This window comes from Dermacentor andersoni, chromosome 1, assembly GCF_023375885.2.
Source record: "Dermacentor andersoni chromosome 1, qqDerAnde1_hic_scaffold, whole genome shotgun sequence".
Taxonomy (NCBI): domain Eukaryota; kingdom Metazoa; phylum Arthropoda; class Arachnida; order Ixodida; family Ixodidae; genus Dermacentor; species Dermacentor andersoni.
The window spans coordinates 93,629,199-93,644,032 of NC_092814.1; the positions used below are offsets into that span (position 1 = coordinate 93,629,199).

General features: G+C 41.4%; 1 long non-coding RNA gene across 1 annotated transcript; it reads left to right on the forward strand.

Moving 5' to 3' along the window:
• The first annotated feature begins 2,831 nt into the window (after nucleotides 1–2,831).
• Nucleotides 2,832–14,409, forward strand: LOC140216101 (uncharacterized). Its single transcript, XR_011892760.1, has 3 exons — nucleotides 2,832–3,709; nucleotides 4,855–4,991; nucleotides 10,917–14,409. It is a non-coding gene; the product is annotated as an uncharacterized lncRNA (long non-coding RNA).
• Nucleotides 14,410–14,834: the final 425 nt, after the last annotated feature.

A 14,834-nucleotide genomic window follows, 5' to 3' on the forward strand; every position in this document is an offset into this window, starting at 1 on the left:
AAGGACAGGACTGTTGGAATATGTTTTTGTTAACGTATTTAAGGCTTCATGAAGTAAAGGCGTGAAGCAACTGTCGGCACTAGGGGACCGATAGCAAATACCAATCAGAATGTGCGGGTGTGTAGAAATGCATCGAATCCAAATCATTTCCTGTTGTGAAGAGAGGTTTACTAGTGAACAATGTAGGTTCCGCTTAGTGGCGATTAATACACCCCCACCGCGCAAGTTATCGGGTCTATCTTTCCGGAAAATGTAAAAATGCGAGAGGTAAGGGAGAATTTCGGTATCGTCGATTGATGTGTGATGCCATGTTTCTGTTAGCAGTAAGACATCGCAAGAAGATGAGCCTATTAGACTGCACAGTGCATCACGCTTGGGAACAACACTTGGAATGTTAGCGAGCAGAAATGATAAAGGCTGACAGTTCCGTGGACGCGGTGTACACTCTAAAAATTTTCACACCCTTATGGGTGTAACGCGGGTGTATTCATCTTTTCACCCTTGTAAACACCCTTGAAACACCCTTTTTTAATGGAAAAGGGTGTTCAACAAGAAAACACCCTTGGAACACCCCAGTCTTTCTAATTTACACCCTAATTATAAGGGAGTAAGTGAACAAGCTTACAGTATATGATAAATGAACATTGCCAGTTAAGGCGTTGATATTGGCTATACATGAAACGCGCGCTACCTGCGCCTGAATCAGGTAGCTGGAATGATTAGATCGGGGCATCTAGGCAGCAGCGCACTGGCTCCGAACAGCGGTCAAAAATGAAGTTTCCCACGAATGTTGATATCGAACGGATGACACTAACGCGCAGACTTTGTATAGCCAGATATCTGCAAAAGGCTTCATATGATCAATGGCAAAAAATTTACAATGCTATCACTGAATACTTAAAGGTGTGCAACCAGTTAGACTGAGAATGGTTAGGAGTGAAGGCTAACGGTAAATAGCTCACCAACTTACGGTTTGTAGATGACATTCGCATACTCAGCAACGCTGCAGACTATTTGCAACAAACGTTTGAGGACCTTGGCGAAGAAAGTGTAAGAGTCTGATTGAGAGTTAGTATGCAGAAGAGAAAAGTAATGTTCCGCAGCCTGGCGAGAGATCGAATGTCATGGTCGGCAGTCAGCCTCTAGAACCTGCGCAGAAATACGTTTATTGAGGTTAATTACTCGCAGGGGCCTCTGATCAAGGAAATTAGCTGGAGAGCTTACGGCAGGCATTACTAAATCATGACCAGGGAGCTTACTGCTAATCATTGCTTTCTACCGTTACTAACGTATGGGGCCGAAACTTGGAAGTTACCAAAGAAGCTTGGGAAGACGTTGAGGACCGCGCAACGAGCGATGGAATGAAAATTATTAGGCATGGCGATAATAGACTGGAAGACAGCGATGTGGATTAGAGAGCGAACGGGGATAGCTGATATTCTGGTTGACATTAAACGAAGAAGTCGTGCTGGGCATACATTGCAAAGCGTAAGGGAGAGAACTGCTGGTCTATTGGAGTTGCAGAATGGGTGCTAAGGGAAGGGAAGCACAGTCGAGAACGGCAGAGAATAATGTGGACGTGATGGAATTGGGAAACCTAAAGACACGTGGAACCAGTTAGCACAAGCCAGGGGTATTGGAGATCGCTGGAGAAGCTTTCATCCTGCGATGGACGTCAAAATAAGCTGATGATGATGATGATTATGTGACGACATCCATGCCAGCTTGGCGGCATGTCATTCATGTTATGTCATGCATGCGTGTCATGCACGTTCTGATAGCTCGATTTACGTCGATTGCGGGGGGGGGGGGGGCGGAGGAGTAACGGCGTGGCCAAGTGGGGCACGCCGGGCACTTGTAACGCTCACTAACAGTAAATTTTTTGCTACTATGGCAATGGCCCCATTCCTTCCTCCTCCATGGTCAATTGGGACCCCCCCCCCCCTTCACACGCAAAAATTTTCTGGCTACGCCACTGTGGGGAGGGGGGTGTAAGATTGCTCTAGACTCCTCCCCCTAACTTGTCAACGGAAACGGGGGAGGGGAGGGCAGCTGCCGCCGGGCCGCAAACCTTAGGCAGCCAAATTACCGGCTGCATTTCCCTTTGGACGTGAATACTGCTGTAATGTCATTACACTGTAGGATTCGTGGCAGTTCGAGGGCATGCGACAATAAAAAAAAAAAAAGATATACAGCCATCAGCAAGGCTTAGCTTGAGCAGATCTTTGGGAGCTGGGCAAGACTCTCACAAAAAAAAAAAAAAGCTTGGCACCCCTCTTACATGCATTGTCAACTCTGGGTCACCGCTGACTGCACATTTCCGGTAAAAAAAAATCACACAGGAACTCCTCTCGGATTTGTCTAAGTATGTGTAAGCATTGTGACTCTTCCTCATCTACACGCAGTCCATGTCGTTATTAATGTTATGAGACTTGATCCGACGACTATAAGCGACAGCGCTGCGGCGACACGAACTGCTGAGGTCGGCGGCGCCAAGTGAATGGTGCAAGCAAAGTACTGCAGGTGGAGGGGCCAGGTGCGCTGGTGAAGTTCCGTTCGCTTTGAGCCGTTATCGCTCTTTAGCCCTTCTCATCCGCGTCGAACCATTATCAACCGTTCTCCGGCGGCGGCTGCTTGTGGCCCGGCCGCGCGAACCGTATCTTGAAAGCGAACAGCATTGTGAACAGAGTGTGCCCACTGCTGAAAACTTCGCGCGCTGTGTTCTCACCGTTTACTTCGCTTTGAAAACAGACGCGCGTACACCTATCTTGAAAGTGATCTGCGAAAAGCGCATAGTGCGGCATGAGCTGAAACCTTCGTGAGCGCAGTGTTCTCGCCGCTTCGGTTGCGTTGAAGCGAGAGCTAGCACGAAGGTGAATTCACTCGCTGCTGCGGGTTCTATTTTGAAAGATATCGTGCGGTACGGAATGACGGACGGATGGTTTTTCTTGTTGGGTAAGTATAGAATGCTTACGTTATAAAAAAAAATCGCAGGGTTCGCGAATTTCGCGATAACAACCAACACCAACCTACTCCCCCGCCCCCCGCTGAGCGATGCCGTCTTGATCGCCCCCTCCCAACCCCGGGAAAAGGGACACTACCTCTCTATCTCAGTTGAAGAAACGATGATGAAACGTTAACAACGACAAGAACGACATTTCCTAACGAGTTGTCTTATGGCCTCCGAGATTTGCGCGCGAAGCTGGCGCGCGCGAACCTGGGAGGCCATAATTGGCCGCTTAATAGCATAAAAAGACAAAAAGATAATGCCAAACGACACAGTTAAAAATTCAAACAACGTACTGATCTTAGCTATACTGTTTGGGGAAAAGAAATAAAAAAAATAGACAGCCGTAACACACGCCACTAAAGCCACCACCGCCGGCATAACGCGGAACCAACAGTTGGCAACATTGCTTCGTCCGCTTCGTCTCCGCAACGAGAGCCGCCATCCTTTCGCGCCGGCCGTTTTGTCATAGTTCTGTTTTTCTGCAAGTCCGTGCACGCAGCTCATCGGTAGATGCACGGGTGCACGGCGTCGCATTGCGACCTGCGGCATTTTCTCGTGTTCGCGTAATCGGTGTGAAACATGTCGCATGTGAAATATTTGATAGAAGTGCCTCACGTCCAAGTCAAGCCGCCGTACGAGTGTATGGCTGTGTGCCCCGTTCTCGGAAGCGTCGACGGGTTTCCGGCATGCGGATTTCAGGTACGTGCAAATGCATTTCGCCCTCCTATTGAGCTCCGGAGCGAAGCGTGCAATATTTCATGTGAAAGATGCAGTGACCGTCATCATGGTGTGAATTTCGAGCGGCAAACGAGAACTGTGGCACTTAGCGCATACCGCGGCTGCTAAGTCAGCGTGGAAATTGTTTTACGTTATCGTAATATGTTGCTGTCAGTCTAATCTGCCGCTTGTGGACAGCTAGCCCATTGACTTTTGCTTGTGGCAGCGATAGGTATATAAATGGAAGCGGTAATAATTTTCCAGAGCAGTCAGTTGTTTCGCTCGATGTTTGGTCGTGTTCCATGGCGTTATGAAAGCTAGAAAACTAACTGGCTTGATCGTGCTTAGTTCCAACTCCAAAGGGCGTAACGTTGGCGCTGTATATGTTTGTTTTCCGTGCCGCGAGTACCACTTTCATGCTTTTGTTGCATGAGAGTGGTAGCTGCTGCATGCCGTCTGGGCAGAATACAATAAAAGCTTATTTCCTCACTTTCATACGTATGCAATGTGACGTAAGAAAATTTCCAGCGTTTTATTCGGAGCGTAAATATCCAGTATAGTTTAGGAAGAAACTCAAATTCTGTCTTAGCTTAGTAGGCGTGAAACAAGTGAAACTCTCATTCCTTTTTGAATTGTTCGCCCAAACCGCACCGCCCGCAGATGCGTCATCGGGTAATTGACAGTAGCTTCGCTACGTGAGTTGTTTTATGCGCCAATATTGCCCGGTTAAGTACCCTGTTAATTAATGCCGACGCTCGTTCATCTTGATTTTAAGCGATTACTATCCCCGAGTACCGGACGATGCCAAACTTGTTGCGAGGTGTAGCAAACGCGGGAAATTCAAACTAGCGTGGCTGCAAGTTCCTGTTTTTACGTTTCTTGCATTCAAAGCCAACAGACACAGTATCACTGATTTATTTCCATTTCTGCTGTACTTGATCAATCTAATGTGACAACTGCATTTGCTCTTTAATGTTCTCCATTTACTGTGTATTCAGCTTGGCTGCCAGAAAATGCTTGAATTTTTTGCAGTATCCAAGTGACGAAATATTTCACTGACGGCCGTGTGTGAAACACGCAAGATGACAAAACTGATAGCAAAATGATGAGATGTTTTTTTTTTATAGCGTTTGGACTCGACTTTTGGTGAGGATGTCGATCGACGTTGGGCCTGGTGACAGCACACCCGACATGGCCAAAGTGCAGCCTATCAGTTTAGTGCCCCCGAATGGACCATCAGCATCGGAAAATGAAGCAGAGCCAGGTAGGGGCATTTTTTATTTTGGAACAGAATACTGACAGCTGCCTCTTTTTTTAAGAACTAAATAACTTATTTACAAACCAATCCTTTCTCTTTGTGCAGCCTACATAGAATTGTTTTTTGCTTGTTATACAGATCTTCAGAAAGCAGTTCTTCTGAACCCTTTTTGCATGCACAAATGAATAAAGAGGAGTGCACTTTCTGAAGAAATTGATGCATTGAAATGTGCGTTCGACACACAATGAGATGCAAAATAACCAACAACTGTAAAGCGGTAAAAAAAAAACAAGTTTGAAACATGTTCTAACATCATAGCCCACCTTGGCATACGGATCTAAATATAACAGCAACAGAGGTGCATGCAGAGAAGTGTTTGTAAATGTTTGCAAGATATGTACATTGTCTAAGAAATTGTTTTTATTTACTCGGAGCTTCTTGGTGCCATGGCAGTGCAGTAAAAGCTCAAAATGATGCCCCTGCTCCTACTAAAGCAACTTTAGATTTTAAAATTAAATTATGGGCTTTTACATTCCAAAGTCACAACCTGAAGTTTTGGGAACCTGGCCTTCTTTAATGTACACCTGAATCTAAGTGCATAAGCGTTATTGCATTTTACCCCCATTGGAGGGCAGCTGCCATTGCCTAGATTGAAGCTGGGACCAGCATGACTGAGCAGCATGGCATCATAGTAAGTGGGCTATAACACCAGGTCAAAATGAGAAATACTGCTTAGAGCTACCAACTTCTTGGCTCACAAGCACTTTGCACTAAGTTAAAGGAGTATGGAGTACTGACAGCGACCGTATGGAGTACTGACAGCGACTCCATTATTAAAGTGCGAAGCTTCAATTAGTCAAAACCAGCCTAAATTACAGAACCAGCTCAAAACACGCACCATGTATAGCTGGATTTGGAAATGAAAATGGAGTCAATTCATGTCGCCGAAAATGGAGGTGGCAGTCACACTATTTCATGCATTTTGCCTAAAACATAGTCAATTATAATTAATCAATTTCTAAAATATTCTTCTTGAAAAGTTTTTTTCAAGCATGAAAGGAGGAGCCAAATGGTGTTCAGGTGCACGAGTGGCTAGTTGCACAGCACTTCTTGCATGTATTCACTGGCTTATTTCAAGCTTGAAAAAAAATTGTTGCACCTATTGAGCAGTAGAAAGCTGGATTGGGAATTTTTCAGGATGCTCTACAATTTTCACACTGACACTTTTGCTTTGAATATAATATTTGAGCAGTTAAATAATCGTTAATAACTAATTACCTAATTAGGAAAAATGCAAGAATTGGTTTCACTTCCTCAAAACGATGGCAAACGTCATTACATTGGTGCTGTCCAGCTACGTGGCACTTGTACATATTTAAAGCTTGCACGTGTCACACAGACCACCTGGTAATTACAAGGCATATATAGAAGTGGCTAAGTTGTGTGAGCCAGCCATGTGTAGCGAATCATGAGAAACAGCCATGTTTCTTTGACTTAAGGGCATGATAAGATTTACATGCTCGACACCTTGTATCAGTGTGTTCTAGGCCTGTTCGTAGTTTAGCTGCTACATAAACAATATTTCTCCACGTGTAAGCTCATATGCATCTTTCATGTACATTGCCTCGTGTGTCCAAAATAAACCATCCTCGCGCTTCCTTCATTATGTCTTCATCTGTTGCTGTGCTAAATTTTTAACATGCAACTGCACAAATTTTCATCTAGTTCTCATATTTTCTCGTTGTTTGGTGGCTTTATTTCTGAACAAGTTGTTTTCGTTAAACCCTGTTGCACACAGCAGTACACAGCATTTCTGCCTAGAGTGGGAATTGTTTTTTTTTTCAGATTGACATTAATACACCTTGCCTGGGCAATGTAAGGCATTCTACATAACACGGCCCTGCAATAATGTTTTATATTGCATTCCAGCATCATGCAAAAGCTGTTTACTTACCAGATTAGAATATGTATAAGTGTTTGAAGTAACAGAACTGGAAGAAGCCAGCAGATAATGAGGCCAAGGAAAGCATAAAGCAACATGTTTTAAGTTTTTTATATGAAGTATAGAAATGATAAATTCTGGGTAAATGAAAGTGGTATAAAAGATATCCACCTGTGGGTGGGGAACGAACCCATAACCTTCACATTACGCAAGTGATATACTAACCACTGTGGTACTACGGCCGCGTTCGAGCGTTGACAATCTGAGGGGCCATTGTGGACGGTTGAATGCTGCCTCGGTGGCACAGTGGTTAGTGCATCGCATGCCTAATGCAAAGGCTGTAGGTTCGTTCTCCCCCCATGCCTGGTTGTTTTTTTACCATTTTCATTTCCCTTTATCATTTCTACATTTAAATAGAAAATTACAAATAAGTTTCCACGTGCCTTTCCTGGCATCTTCCAGCTGTGATTCAGAAAAATTTTGACCCTCAGTATCCTTTCTTCTCGTTTGGAAGAACAGGAGCTTCATTTGAAAAATAATGAATTCACCTTGTTCAGTATCTCAATGTGGTCTCAAATCTTATCACAGCATGTGTATTATTAAGTGAAGCTTTTGTAAAGATGATGATATAGCATGGGACCTAATTAGTAGCCTTTGTGTACAGATATATGACTAGTCTAATAAATAGGAGGATCTTAAGAAGCACTTCTAACATGGTCTGATCATGTGTTTAAAGAAGCTAATCTAGCATGATTTCAGGCATAACTGTTGCCCCTGAAGAATATTTGAATCATCTGCATTGTCATTGTTTTTAGAGAGCACCAATACTGCTTTGATTGAAGTAGCCTCGTGGAACATGAAGCATCGCTTCTTGCTGAGTCAAGGAAATATCTGCATATCTGAGGTGCATGTGTCATATGCTCGAATGCTGTTTAAAGGCTGCTAATAAGAAAATTACTTCACTTGCCTTCCAGAGATTGCTTCAGTAGTCTATGCTACTCGATCATAAACAATTTACCAGAGTGAACATTCATCACAGTTGGCTTTGCAATGTTTACGCAAAATACCACAAATGCCTACTAGACATGTGGCTGCACTAAAACTTGGAATTAATGACCAGTAAGATTTATAGGACAGAAAAACTTAGTTTATTACTCCAAAGCAAAATGCCAGGCACTTCGGTTATTTCTTCCATAAGAGTTTCTTACAGAAATTACTAGAGGGAACTCTGGCGCTGCAGTCGTACCACCATGGTAATGATAGGAAGCACATGGATTTGTCTGATATTCAAGCTTGTGAATTCAAACGTTCTTGTGGCTTCGTATATTATACGCTATATAAATCTTATTGTCGATTTCAGCGCAGTCTATACTCTTCGAAGTACAGAAGACGGCGCCAACATGCACAATTGCTATTAATTGCAACGATTGAGCTTGTCCAGGTGGCCAAATTGAAAGGCGCCAAGCGTCTCAAGGCACTGGTATGCCCGCGATAAATTCATCAGGGCGTTGCACTCGCTTGTCGTTACATGCCTCCGTGGCTTAATGGTTTCAATATCAGACTTCTGTTCTAGAGTTCCTGTGTTTGAATCCTGTCATCGGACGATTTTAATGTTTATTTATTTATTACACAGTATTTGACAAAGTCACAAAGCCGTTTGAAGCAAACAGATGAAGTTTAGGCAAATCCATGTACTTCCCATAATTTCCATGCTGGTGAAGCCGTTCTTGTTTGATCTTCTGTAGACACTAATGTCAGAGTTCCCTCTAGTAATTATTGTATGAAACTGATTTCTGCACCTCGCTCGTGTAGAAGCGGCACCACACCCGTTGCATAAACATGCACTACCTTTCGGCCAAGTGTGGGGAATGCTGTGAACTCGCCCTGTACAAAGCCTGTACTAAGTAAAACAAATCACAACGTGCAGTTGCTGCCACGTTGAACTGGTGTAATGAGTAGTGAAATGCAGCACCTCCTGAACTAGTTCAGAAAGTGCAGGTTAATCAAGTGGAGATTATATAGTAACATAGATTATATAGTAACATGTGATATAATTTAACAATCTTATTTTTCAAGTTACTTAACAACCAATTGCTTTACGAATTCGTTAACCTAAATGATTTACAAAACTACAATAGAACTAGGTTTGCCTTTAACAGAAATTTTTTACTGCCTCGTGTCCGTACCAACTATGGTAAACTAACATCATCTTTCGCTGGCATATCTTTATGGAATCACTTACCATCAAACATAAAATCACTCACATCATTCTATGCCTTCAAAAAATCCCTTAAAGAGTTCCTTTTGACGCAGTGACGCAATTATGGTTCCAAATGTTTTATTTATTATCACTATTTCTGTTATGTTTTGCTGTTCACATGCTTGCTGTTGCCTTTAGTCGTTTTGTTCATAATGCTTCTTTTTATGTATTCTCATGTTTTTTTTTTGTGTCTGTTGAAATTTTGTATATGTATATTTATAGCACACTTATATTTTTACTTCATGTTTATCTCGGCCTGCCGATCATATTTCTCTCTATTTCGTTCTGTTCCTTCTTTAGATAATTTACAAGTTCTGTTGTACGCCGATATTATTTTTTTCTTTGTCAGTAGTACTGTACATTGTAATCATAATCACTTTTCTGTTGTTGCACTAGAGCTCTTCGTTTCTGTTAGTGTACATTCTATAAATTTTATTTCTGTCCTGCCACCTATGTAATTTTTTTTCTTATAATTACCCACCGAGGGTCCCGGTTACAGTCATCGACTTTGGGACCCTCGTCTGTAAAACGAAAATGTAACCGTTTCTTTGTTTGTAATGAATAAACTTGATTTGATTTGAATTTGAAAACAGAAGTTGAGTAATTCTGCATTACATTCGCGAAATATACTTCATGATACTTTTCCATTTATTTCCTCAGTTATTAAGAATCCCTTTTGCATTGTTGGACGAAACTACAGAATGCCAACATATTTTCTAGCATTCACGGGTAGCAAACATGTAAAAACTTGTTCTAGTTTCTGGATTGCCGCTTTAACCATTAACCCCCAAGTTAATTCCGGAAAAATGTACCAAATTTTCCAAATTTGTTACGTACTCAATTTTTGGGTGTCATTCTCATTCTAAAAATATATTACTTCATTGGTCTCTGGTTAGAAATAACACAAAAATAAGAGCTTCTCTTGAGGGCAGCTTTCCCTCAATGCCGACTGTAACTCATCTTTGACAATAACAGCAGCATAACATTAGGCAGAAAGAGTGTGACTCGTCATTGACAATATTGGTACTTCCTCCAGTCACTAGTACAGCTTGGGATCAAGGGTTAAAGGTTGCGACTTCGTTGCTGCCCAATTTTAATTCTGCAGCTGTTAAACTTGGGTGTAGCGTGTGTATGCGTGTGCATGCATTAAAATGACTTCACGCTAGAGCAAAGCAACTGTAGCGCAGAGAGGCATTAGTCATCTTTATATATTTGCTTTGTAAAGATGCGCTAAGTTTATCTTTTGCAGTATAGACTTCGCGCTCTTTGGCGAAAGATGCCCTTGTGCTACTAAAACCTATCAATTAATTAGCTTTTTGCAGTAGCAGGTGCTTATTCCTTTTTCAGGATCGGTGTGTGAGTTTTAATTTGTTTTTCTTGAACTGTGCAATTCCCACTCACAGGACTGCATGTCATCTGAGGTGTTCCTTTTTCAGTCAAGAATGTTGAGGTTTTGGTTGTGAAACTCGATTTCTTGCCTCAAACGAGCTTGTACAAACTGACCAAGCTGATAATTCTACCTGCTCATATGTGAAATATGTTGCGGTTATGAATCCTCATAATGAATGACACATAGCATAAAAATTTTATCTATTAAAACAATTTAATGATATTTTTCATGTCTTTCGTGTTCACTTCTCTACTCTCGTGTCCTGTCTGCATGCCTCACCTCTTTTTTTGCATATTAAATATTATATAAACTTAACCATGCTTTTTTACCACAATGCAGGGGGAAAAGGTTCCGGTAACACCATGCATTCAGTATGGTGGCCCAGACGTGTATGCAAGCAACCTCCTTCACGTGGACCAAGAACTACTCTGCAGGGTCTCGCAGACTTCCATGCGAAGCCCTCTACATTCTCATCTCAGTGGAATGGCTGCTCATCTATCTGTGTGTCCATCACCAAGACGGCCAGTTGTAAAGCTCCTGTACCCATTTAAGAAAGCTTAATGATTTTTTATTTAGTTTTGACGGTTGGCCGTAGAATCTTACCATTTTTGATGTTTCTAACATTTTTACCTGACACAAAGTGGTGCAATAACTTTAAACCAGTGTAATGTATTTAAGTGATGCTCACTCTAATGTCTATCTGGTTTTGTTAGTGTTTAGGAATTTCAATGTCTGATCAGGTAACAGCATTTGAATTTGTCATCGTGGCTCGTTTCAATGAGCTGCTAGGAAATAAGACGCAAAACTTATCACACGCCAGTTGAAGCATTTTTTTTTCATGACTACAGTATACACGTTTCAAAAGATGGAAAGTGGGGAAAAAAGCCTCAAGAACATAATCATCCTAGGATTGTCATGTCCTTACAACTCTGCAAGACTAATGCCTCATACATTTTGGGAGCACATTGGTCGCAATGCCTACAGGTATACTGGATAAGAGAATAGCTTGCACCCAGATTTGCCACACAGTTGATGGCTGATGTCTTTTGTTTGTCGACTTCATGTTACTACTATGTATTCAATATTCATTTAGATGTAAAGGACACTACAGGCACTGAAGTACCAAATGGCACTTGCATTTCAGGGGACAAAGTGCCCAGCATACCTGTCACAAAACGTGTTCTAGGGGCTACCTTGCCTCTATAGGTAAATCGACACCAGATGCTCTGTGTATGGTGTAATCAGTGTACTTGTCTGGAGTGCTTGAAAGATGTGCTACGGGCTGTACTGGCACTGTCTGAAGATAATGCATGGTTCTAGAAAGCCTGCGGCTGAGCATCTGCCACCATACTGAAGGAACTGTACTAATTTATTGTGTTGATGTTGAAATTTAGGAGCTGCAATGAATAGTTGTAAATGTGGCAGCGTTGCCAAACTAAAGCACAAATTACACACCTCGACTCACACAATGCACTCTGAAAGTTTTGCTACGTGGTATCTGTGTTTGCAGCCTGACCTTATGGCACCTTTACGAGCAATGGCAGGTGATTGCAGCTGCTGAGGCTTTATCAACTGGCAAGTTGAAAAAAGAATGCTGTGCCACCAGTGTGGCTGCACATTCCAAGATGCAAGCTATCTTGAACCAGGTGTTCGGCAGACAGTACATGTGCAGCCAAAACATGGTGTTTGAGCCCTATAGGCAACTAGGGTTCACAACTGCCCACAAGTGTGCTGTCATAACAGAAAGTTGAGAACAAGCAGCATTTTTACCGGTGTTCGAAACATTAGTGCAAGTCATTCTTTCACCAAGGCTGGTAATCATGCGTATGTAACGAGAACAGGGCATTTCTTACACACAAGGGGTCATGTGTCAAGTTTAATTAGATCAGTAATCTATGAGATGGATTTATAAAAAGTATACCTTTTGTTCCTCAGTGGTCTCTTGGAGAGATGACCATTTTCGGCAGTTTAGTTTTGACTTTTTATGTCTAGATTTGGTGTGCATATTTCAACTATAGCTAACAGTCAGTGCTCTGTCCTGCCCAGTTTCTATGTTGTCTTTGTGATATTTGCAATATTTTGCAGTTCAGCTGCAAAATATTGTCTATACTATTATATAGTGTCTATGCAAGTATATGTCTTTACTATTACTAGTTTTCATGTTCAACTTTTGTGCAGTGCTCACTAGTTATTACTAGCCATGTTTTGTTCACATATGCTCTTGGATTGTTGCGCGAAGTGACACAGATGCAGACTGCCAGCAGACAGGACGAGCGCTAACTTTCAGCTAACTATATATATATATATATATATATATATAGGTGATTGCAAAAAAACGCAGCATAACAACATGACAAGGTATGAAGACATCAGTTAAACATATCAGGAAGTAGGGAAGTCACAAAAGGAAACAACAAAAAGACGCTACTTCAGATTAACACACGTGTTGTGAAGATACTGAAATTCGCATTCTAAGACAAAGATGCATGGCTAACGCAAGTCTCTCCTAATCTTTTAATGTGGAATGCCTCGATTATTTCCCGTGTGGTTTGACATTTGTGTCTCGAAAGAATTTTTGTGTCTTCAAACAAAGGTTTACAACCGCAATTGAAACAATGTGACGCTAGATGTGAAGCATTAGGATTGTAAAGTGAACGTGTTCTTTTAGTCTAATATTAATGCACCTGCCGCTCTGTACAATGTAAGTCTTCGCGCACTTGAGAGGAATCTGATAAAGTATACCAGTGTTACAAGGCACAAAAAGGGACACATGTCTAACGCCGCAATCATCTTTTCTGTTTAGCCACCCTGTTCAAGTTTCCTATTTATCATAGGCACATGATAGACAACTTGCGGGGCCAAGAAAACTTCATTCAAGTCATATCTATTGGCCACGTTCCATAAACCATGGGATAATCTATGTACATAGGGCACCACAGCAAACTTTTTTTCTGTTTTTCTTGTTTCTTAGCCTGGCCTTTTACCCATTTTAAAAGCTTTTCGCAGGTTAGTGATAATAAATGCACAGGATAACTAGCCTTCTCGAGCCTATCTATTTGTTGTGAAAAACTGTTTCATATCGTGTCGACATGACTAGCTTATTCAGCTCTTACGTTTGCCATTACTAATCGGGTCCACACAATATAAAACAAAGTTTTTCACAACAAATAGATAGAGAGGCATTCCACATTAAAAGATTAGGAGAGACTTGCGTTAGCCATGCATCTTTGTCTCTGTTAGGATGCGAATTTCAGTATCTTCACAACAAGTGTGTTAAACTGAGTCTTTTTGATGTTTCCTTTTTTTAGTTCCTTACTTCCTGATATGTTTAACTGATGTCTTCATACCTTGTCATGTTCTTATGCTGCAGTGTTTTGCAGTCACCTATATATATATATATATGTGTACTTCGTTTCAATAAAAATTTAGTTGAGAGTTAGCGCTCATCCTGTCTGCTTCTAGTCTGTGTCCGTGTCACTTCGCGCTACAATCCAAGATCATGTTACTGTACCAACTCGCCCAACTTTCTATCCTTGTGTTAACATAGACACACTCAGACTTGTTCTTACTTATGTGACCGGTTATTTTTGTACTTTATAATAAGATGCAGTGCTTTTCGAAGGAAAACGTGATAGTTCGTAGTGAGGTTATTTAAAAAAAGCTGTTCTGCTTAAAATTTAATTGAGCAAGCCTGTGCCATTATTCAGTGCTTATGTCTTTGTATTGGTATGGTTTTACTCCTCGTACTTTTTAATTTTAAAATGTGCAAACATTATTATGTTACCATTTCCCTTTAATGAAATAATAAATACTTCTGACATTTCGTCACAGATTTTACAATGATTTTGTTCAATTAGGTAACCTTAGACCAGCTGATTGTTATTCTGATAGCTTAACTTACAATGCCTGTGGGATATTCAATGCAAGCACATGGTGAAAAATAAACTAAATTATTGGGTATAAGCAGGTCACTGGCACTAAGTGGAGCATACATATATTTCAGGAAATAGTGCATGCTTATATATTGAACAGCATGCACAGCTACACATGCTGTTTTGTTCGTAAATGCTGAAACATTATTCTAAGTGGAAGCGCTTTGTTGCACTTTGTTCTTTGGCTTTCAGTGCTACCTTTAAGTCACATACGTGAAAGTACTAGTAGAAGCATCCCGTGGAGATAAATGACAACTTTGATGAATAGAGGTATAAAATATGTGCTTAAAACGGCAAAAAACTGCTTGACAGGCAAACGTATGCC